The following is a 10000-nucleotide window of genomic DNA, read 5'->3' as shown; positions in this document are numbered from 1 at the left end:
CTGCCTCTTTGCACTGAGAGCCGAGTCCCGTCCCCGAGTGCCATGGTGCAGGAACCCAGAAGGACTTTAACATCTGAAAGTAAAACAAATCTGTTATAACAATTCTAAAGGCGTATATATCTAAATACTTTTCATATCCAGGCATTCAATTTTGACTATGAAATTGCATAGAATGATGTAGATATAGTATATTTTAGTATATTATGATTTTTTTTTTTACTTCCATATTAATGTAATTTACACCTTTCAGAATTAGGATGAGGCACAAATGAATAAGATGGTGTAAAAATAAAACAATTATGTACATAGAGTAACATATTGAAGAAGAAGAAGACGAAGAAGAAGAAGAAGAAAAGAAAAAAAAGGTCCTTGTGCTTAATAACCTACTCCATTCACTTTATCTCATTTTTTTAACATGTTTTCCATCAATAACATTTTCCTCATTTCTTTATTATTTCATTCCAATCAATATTTTTTTTTTTTTTTACATGTTTAGCCTTTTATTACTACTATTATTTATAATGTTACTGTCACTATTATATCATCATTACTATTATCATCAGTATCATTATCATTATTATTATTATCATTATCACTTTTATCAATACTATTATTTTTTTCTGTAATTTTCTATTTATTTTCAACAGGCTGGCAGATTAACAGGTTGAAAGGTAGGTTAAGCTAATCACTCGAGCCATAATAGGTTTGTGAGGATTATTATTTGAAACCTAATGATGTTTTTCAGACATGGAACATTCTGTATATCCTCATCAACTTCAGAAGATGATGACTGGTGATTCACACATAAATTACTTAGAATGTGAAGATGAATGATATCAAGAAATAAATCAATGATGAAAAGAACATAATATGTAAATAATAATTATGGAATATCATAGACAATACAGTAGTAGTAATAATAAAAAACAACAACAACAACAAAATAACAATAATAATGATAATGATAACAATAATAACAACAATATCAGTAATAACAATAATAATAATAATAATAATAATAATAATAATAATAATAATAATAATAACAATAATAATAATGAAAATGATGATGATGATAAAAGAAAAAAATATTTTAAAAAATAATAAATAATAAATACTACTACTAATGATAACAATGATAAAAAAATAATAATTATTATTTCATTATCACAATTACAGCAATAATGATTATGACAACAATGAAAAAATAAGAAAATATTATCAGTACTGTTATTACCATTAGTATTATTATTTCCACTGAAATAATTATGGCAGTAATAGTGATGGTGATACTACTACTACTACTACTCATGGTTATGATGACAATAATTATGATAATAACAATAATCAAACTGAAAATTGTAAAGACTGATAATGAAATAATCAAAACTGACAATCAATAAGAATGATATTGATAATAATGATAATTATGAAAATCATAATGGCTGATATGATAATAGAAATGATGATGATGTAAATAATAATAACAATAACAATAAGACAATAATGATAACAGCAATAACAATAACAACTATTGCAATAATAACATTATAACAATAATAGTAACATTAACAGCATTAATCCCCATGATAAGAACAATGATGAATAACACTGATAACACAGAGGAAATAATCATGACAAACTAAATTATAATAACATTAAATAGATGATGGCAACAACAATAGTAAAGAATAAAGAGAACAATAATGAATAATGAATAATAATAATAATAATAATAATAATAATAATAATAATAATAATAATAATAATAATAATAATAATAATAATAATAATAATAATAATAATAACACATACTTTTACTATTAGCTTACTACATTTAATATAAATCAATACATGAATAATATTCATAATAATGCAATAATAAAAACAATCACAAAAAACAAGCCTCATAAAAACAACAACTAAACTAACAACAACAGATTTTGAGGAAAAAAGTTTGTAGATATTTGAAAAATTTTAGAAATACAAATACAATGCAAAAACTTAATAATAATAACAATATCTTCTCTAAACCAAAATTTCTTCAGAATGTCAAACTAGTCAATCAATTATATACATACATGTTTAAATATATATATACAGCATATCTTTACATACATACATAAATACATTATATATATATATATATATATATATATATATATATATATATATATATATATATATATATATATACTCAACAATATCTTTCAATATGTAGTGTATTGGGTATTCATAAAATTGTTGCATACTGTGTGGCAAAATGATATTTGAATATTAATTAATTAAATGTCAGCCTAAGTAAATACATGTTAATTAACTTTCACCTTTTAGTGATCGTGAAAAGAACCCCAGAAATGACTGCCATTTGGTCCATTGAAATAAGGAACCATAAATAATTAAGAATTTTGCATACATTCATCAAGAGAAAGAAAATTTCCGACTGCAGACTTGATAATCAAAAAAACAATACAAGAAGAACATGGTTTTAAAGAAAGAGGAACCAAATCAATAGAAAAATAACAGAGGATTGTACCCGTAACAAGAACAGAAGGTAGGAATGAGAGAAACACGTAATAAAACCCATAATAACAGTTACACGGGGAAACCGCGGGCCTCCCAGTGTCGCAAAGGGAACGCTGCAATTCGAAATCCCTTTTCCTTCCTTCTAACACTTTGTCATCCATGTCTCGGAGCCCGCGTGCCCTCAGCGTCGCCCGAGGACCACGGGCTGGCCATGGGGCACCCGTGAATCGAATGCCGTCACACAGAAGACCTATTGATTCCCAGCCTTTAAAAGCGGGGAATAATAAAAACAAAATGGCCGACGACGAGGCACAACTACCATCTCATTATCTCTTTCCTCATTATGGTTTCTCTTCGGTTCCCCGGGATTTTCTGGGCGTGGGCGCGGCCACGGTTCATACGCGTTCGGGGCACATCACCAACCCGCGGAATGTATGATAATAAACGCAACTTAAATACGAATCCATTACCAGGTTCGCACTGATGTCAGGAGTAACTGCGTCCTTGCCAGGCTAGCCAACCTTACCAATACGACCAATGTTGGAAAATTATGCAAAATTATGCTTTATTTTAACATTAAGGTGTGTTAAACCTATTTTTGGATTGCATAAGCATTATTTATTACCGCTGGTGGATTGCTAGCATGTACCAATGCAATCGTAGCGATGTATATGGCTGTGTTGATGGATGATATGGATAGTGATATTGGTAGTAATGATAATATTGATAATAATAATAATAATGACAAAAATAAAAACACAGATTATGATAGGATGACAGGTATGAAGATAACAGAGGTAAAATGTAAAAAAATATTGTAGATGAGATTACCATTAGCATAATCGCAATAATCATATTACTGCTTATAATAAGTGATACGTTGTTATTACCGCTGTTATATTTATTGTTATCATTGATTATAATCACAATGATTCTGCTGCTAGTAATAACAATTAAGTTACTATCATCATTATTGTTGATGTTATTATTATCATCATCATTATTATTACTAATATTATCATCATTATTTTTTTTTTTATTATATTACTATATTATTATTATTATTATTATTATTATTATTATTATTATTTTCATTATTATTATTTTATTATTATATCATTATTATTATTGTATTATTATTATCATTGTTATTACCATTATTATTGTTGCTGTTATAATCATTATTATTATTATATTATTATTATTATTATTATTATTATTATTATTATTATTATTATTATTATTATTATTATCATTCTTATCACTATTATTATCATAATCATTATTGGTATTATTATTATCATCGTTACCATCATTATTATTATCGTTATTATTATTAACATTATCATTGTATTATTATTATTATTAGTAGTAGTAGTATTATGCTATTATTGTTATTGCTATTATCAACATTATCATCATCATCATCATCATTAGTATTATTATTATCATCATTATTATTGTTATTATCATCATCATTATTATTATTATTATTATTATTATTACTATCATTATCGTTATTATTATTATCATTACTATCATTATCGTTATTATTATTATTATTACTATCATTATCGTTATTATTATTATTATTACTATCTTTATCGTTATTATTATTATTATTATCACTAGTATGATCACAATTATTGTTATCGTCATCCTCATTATTATTATTGATATAATTTTTGTTTTTATATCACTGTCATCACTATTATGTTTATGTGTGTGTGTGTTAGTGTGTGTGTGTGTGTGTGTGTGGTGTGTGTGTGTGTGTGTGTGTGTGTGTGTGTGTGTGTGTGTGTGTGTGTGTGTGTGTGTGTGTGTGTGTGTGTGTGTGCGTGCGTGCGTGCGTGCGTGCGTGCGTGCGTGCGTGCGTGCGTGTGTGTGCGCGCCCGCCCGCATACCTGGAATATCTAATTTAGTGCCCCATTAATACATTGTCGTATAGGATTTTACCATTTTCTTTGACAATTTCACTTGGTAGACTGAGGTAAGCTCTGTTACAATATTCCACGTACAATAATAAAACACTTTTTACACCATAAAATAATTTCGGATAAATAAATCACTTCGAAAATGAATCAAAGCGAAGAAAAAAAAAAGGTGGGATTACTTAGCGATTTATCATTTTATGTAGCCGCTCTCCTCTCCTTCCTAACATAATCTTACGGAAACCAAGCAAAGCCTAAGCTTCGGCTACCTAACTTACCTTACAAAGACACTTAAATTTAATCTCGTTGCAAACGAATCTCCATCATAGTCGATAACTGATTTTCAAGCTTGATTCCGCTCTTCATCAAAGGAGATTCAACTTCACGACGAGAACATTTAATTTAGTAATAAAAACTCGGCTACTTTTAATGACTAGTTTTGAAAATTCTGCGTTCCTGTCTCCGTGTTATGTTTTTTTTTTTTACATCTCTCATATTTTACATGCATTCTGTGGTTGAATGACTGTATTAGAATAAGGATAAGCTGTTCACTATTCGTCCAGTCCCCTAAATCACAATATCTAGATTAGTTACCTCCAAAGTCGAAATAAGTGTAGCTCGTCATTGCTATTTTTCTGTACGTTTGTACAAAGTGTATATTTGTTATGTTTCTCCTGTTTGTCCATCCATTTACCCACTCTGGTATAATTTTCAAATGTATTAACTATTTAATAGTCATGTGACTTGCTATCACAACCTGTTTAACAGCTTTTGAGAATAATACACACAAGCACTATCAGGCATAAATTAGGCTTAAAGAGCCCAGACTACTTTACACTACCCAGTTTACTGAAAGGTGTTCTAACAGTTTCGAAATACTCATGGGTTTTATTTTCAGGTCAGCCCAGACGTTCCTCCTCACACACACCTTAGGTCTTTGCTAACATGCCCTTTGTCAAAACAATTGCTCTTGAAGAAACAGATTCTATGGGCCAACCCCGTATTATAATCCACTTCCTATTCTCAGTCTTAACGGAGTGTGTCTGTGTACGTCCTTGAGTCAGAAGACTTCATCCTTCACCTTCAAAAATAAGAAAAAAAATTTGGCTTAGCATTTACCCCATGCTTTTATGATCATAAAACAAATTTACTCCCACATTAGCGCAAAATACAGTCTGTACTAGCAACCTCAGATGACTTTACACATGCAGGATTGCAAAAGGAGAGACATTGCAAACACGGCTCCCCATGTCAGCACTGGGTATTAAGTGTAACCAGATATTCTCTTCTTAGCCAAGAACTAGATCCAGATGCTTCTCGGTGACTTATTCAGTTCTTATCAGCATCGGTCACCAAAGACTCCGCCAACAGAGGAATATCTAGAGACTTTCTGCAAGCATTACTGTGCCAGGTGGATCAAATGGTCAGCATAGAAGAGCATAACCAGTTGGAGTAACGCTAGTTACTTTTCTTACTCCACAGTCGGGCGATTTTACAAGCTGATTCTCAAGCATTTTCCATTAAGATACAGCTATGGACCCTGGACTACCTTCGCCCTCCCTTTTAGCTATATTATTACACTTGCACTTCCCCGGGATAAGCTTGTCTAAGCTGGCCTCAGAACGTTTAGAACGATGCCATAACTACCTAATGATAATGAACAAATTTCGAAAGCCAGTTACCCGTGACAAAGAAAATGAAATAAAAAAAAAATCTCTCGAGACTAACTATTAGTCTTTTTCGAAGATCCTTCTACGAAAGCATTAATTTCATCAAAATCACCTCCTTCGCACTGTAACCAAAGACAATCACACTGCATCCCCTCATCACGCACGCACATTCGTGTAAGAAAAGTATGGATAAAATAATTTCCCAAAGCGAGAGACCTAACTGGAGGGTTTCGATTAACTCTTTCGATTAAATTACATGAATCGTCTGATAAAGATTTAATCAAAACACGTTAATGTCTTCTCTTACCTTGTGAAATAATCCCTCTTACTTATATCTGTTCTACATTATTCCACAATGAACCCTATCCATCCATCACACATACAAGCATGCACACCTACACCTGCACCTGTACCTACACACACACACACACATATATACATACATACGCATACAAACACACGTACACTCGCACATACAAACACACAAATAACACACACACACACACACACACACACACACACACACACACACACACACATACACAGACACACACGCACGCACGCACGCACACACAAACGCACGCATCCACACAAAACGCGCACATGCAAACACACGTGCATAATAATACGGCGCACAGGCAAGAGAAGACGAAGACAATGCCAAATAAAGAGAAAAAGGGAAAGATAGACGTGGAGAGCGAAAGCAGCTTAGTGAATGATGAAAACAGATGAAACATACCCGAGATCAAAAAATTACTTACGTATAAAGCAAGGAATTGCCAAGTAAAGATCAAGCAAAATTGTGCCATGATATAAACGACGGCAACTTTGTGCCAAGAAGATATAAAGGGAACAGGGAAGGATCGAGGATAACGACGTAAAACGAAGAGAATAATGAACGGAACGCATGATAAAGGTTATGTTGAGGAGAGAGAGACAGACAGACAGAAAGAGAGAGAGAGAGTGAGAGATATATACACTTGCAGATGTGTGTGTGTATATATATATTAGTGGTGGGCGTAATCGATTACAACGTGAAAATTCTCAGTAATCGATAATAATTTCCAATAATCGGTTACCAAAAGATTACTTTCAGGGTCAAGATTGAATTGAGGGCCGCCTCAATATATTTCAGTCTAATACAACTCACCATGAAACTTTTGTCTACTCTACAAAGTGGTGCAAGATATTTCTTGTACGAATGCTTGGTTAAGAAGTAATGATTCATTTCTATTTATCAAAAAAAAAGAAAAGAAAATGCTCCGTGGGTGGTGGTGGTGGGGAGGGGAGGGCGACCCGAACCGTTTCAACACACACACAGATAGATAGATGTGTACCGTATACTCTCGCCCTCTCTCTCTCTCTCTCTCTCTCTCTTTATATATATATATATATATATATATATATATATATATATATATATATATATATTTATATATATATATATATATTTATATATATATATATATATATATATATATATATATATATATATATATATATATATGTGTGTGTGTGTGTGTGTGTGTGTGTGTGTGTGTGTGTGTGTGTGTACATGCATACTCATATTTATATATATGTATATATACATATATATATATATATATATATATATATTATGTAGTATATATATATATATATATATATATATATATATATATATATATATATATATATATATATATATATATATATATATATATATATATATATATATATATATATATATATATATATATATATATATAGTGTGTGTGTGTGTGTGTGTGTGCATCTCCTAATTTGTATTGGTAAAATGAATGATTTTTACTTTCTCCGAACCTGGCTACATGGCTTTTATTGGTTTTATTTTCCAAGTATAACTGCACATGAATAGTTTCTCGAATTCACTTAGGAGGCACTTCGCACATTTGCTCCTCCTTAGTAAAAACAATGTTACTGTCTCGGATGGCGCTAATTTGATATCTGCTTTTAGTTCAGTTAAAAAAGAGCTTTGGTTGATTTGTACATTCGTTGAGTATATTATTTTCAGAGTGTAATTTCGCCTCCCTCATGGTTTGCGTAAATTCATTTCTAAATACGCTGCCTGAGATCTGTCTCCTAAGCCTTTTATAAAGGAGCTGCTTGTTCTTTCATTATCTTGCATTTATCATTGAACCACTTTTAGCTATTTCTTGCTTTAGTTTTGAATCTTGATATAATTATTTCTACTCTTTTTTTAGTATAGACTTCGCACAAATTTGAATATTGTATATCAAGATTTTCTTCGTCCAGGAGTGTTTTCCAGTTTGTGCCATCAAAGAAATCTTTAAGGCTTCTATAATTACCTCTCTTTTAATTGTATTTCTCATTTTGTTCCTTACTTACGATGAGTTTTTCCTGAGGCAGATAGTATTTTGATTTAATTACTACATGGGCACTTTTTCCTAGTGCCCTCAATATCATCTTCATGCTTTGTGAATATTAAGTCAAGCATTTTTCTGCCATCACCGATGCGGTGTTTGACGAACTACTTTGCGTCAAGTTGTCATTATGTAGTTGACTGGGTCTTTATATTGGTGTGGTTGACCCATGATCCTTCCCCAGGGGAATAATTGAATAAGTAATTATTGTTGGAATTTCCTAACCCACTATCGTATTTAGATGAACTCACCCACAACCGTATCTATATATGCAAATCTGTGTATGTGCTCATGCGCGCGCTCGTTGTGTGTGAGTGCACGTTGCATAGACGATCTATCTAGCCCTCTTACCCTGGTAATTTGCAAAAGGTAATATTCATTTATGATATCTGGTAATTTTGCATTCCACCAATCTGAGTGCGCTCTGAAACGTTCCCAGTCAACTTTGCTATTAAACTTCCCGTACTACAAGAATTTCCTTTGCATTTGTCTCCGAAAGTTGTAGCACTGCTTCCAGGCTCTTTAACGTTTCTTGAATTAATTTTTGGTAATTTTCTTGTTATTACACCGATGTATGTACACTGTGCTTATTATGTTTCTACCTCAGTTGCCTTTAATTCTACTATGGGGTCTTGCTTAATATCTAACACCTTTCTAATAATTCCTTGTTAATTTTGCCTTATCTTTTCTCCAAATATTATAGTCTCTGAGTCCTAATGTCACATCATCTACGGAGGGATCCAGTTTTGATTAAGTGATGCATATTACATCTGGTTTATTTATTACAATAATTGTAAAATAAGCCATCTACTTTTGATTATAAACTATTTCAATATAATCTTCCGGTATTCCTTTTGGTTGCAAGGCTAATGTTTGTCTGTCTCAACATTTTGGTTCCGATAGTAAACTTGTTTTGCTTGGAGGCCTCTCACCCTCCAAATGAACAAGATTTTTTCCTTCTTCTTCAGTCCTTTGTTTCATTTTTGTTCTTTAACGCTTCCACACACTTGATTGTTTGCCTGAAAAAAAAAAATTATTAGTAATATTGCTTTGTTTTTAAAAAAATTGTTTCGAAATCGCCGCTTTCGCACACCGTGCCGTACGTGTTTCAATTTGTTTTTAGAACTTTCCCCGCACAACACTTAGGCCGCATGCATCTTTAACCCTTAATTTCGTAAAAGTAACTAATGGACTGAGCTGTTCATTGTATCTGTCTCTCCTCACGGGCGCTGTTTTTCTTAGCTTAAGCAACACCAGCCTCGTCTCATTCTTCAAAAGAGGATTTTTTTTTGCCACACATCCGAAGAACAACAAAAATAAGACATAATTTACAGCTGTTCATGTGTGTTATTGTTGTTGTTGTTATCAGTGGAGGGGGCATTACATTTAAAAAGTAAGCGATACCATTACTGATACTTGTATAAAATTGTACTTTGATTACTTAGTAGGTTACTCATCCTGTATAATGACG

The 10000-nt window shown here is 31.8% G+C and overlaps 1 protein-coding gene across 3 annotated transcripts in view; it reads right to left on the bottom strand.

Moving 5' to 3' along the window:
- Window positions 1-3043, bottom strand: part of LOC119574434 (zinc finger protein 808-like) — a 10370-nt gene extending 7327 nt beyond the window's left edge. Inside the window, exons 1-2 of one of the 3 annotated variants that reach the window (XM_037921655.1) lie at window positions 2997-3043; window positions 1-73 (exon numbers count right to left, since the gene is read on the bottom strand). The exon at window positions 1-73 is cut by the window's left edge and continues 3 nt beyond it. The gene's annotated coding sequence lies outside the window, so the exon portion shown is untranslated. Of the gene's footprint in view, window positions 74-2536; window positions 2560-2599; window positions 2964-2996 lie in introns of those variants that run through there. The other 2 variants (XM_037921664.1, XM_037921672.1) reach the window with 2 other exon arrangements.
- Between the last annotated feature and the right edge of the window lie 6957 nt (window positions 3044-10000).

The sequence above is a fragment of the Penaeus monodon genome, chromosome 1 (genome assembly GCF_015228065.2).
Source record: "Penaeus monodon isolate SGIC_2016 chromosome 1, NSTDA_Pmon_1, whole genome shotgun sequence".
NCBI lineage: Eukaryota > Metazoa > Arthropoda > Malacostraca > Decapoda > Penaeidae > Penaeus > Penaeus monodon.
This window is presented reverse-complemented; position numbering and strand designations above follow the sequence as displayed.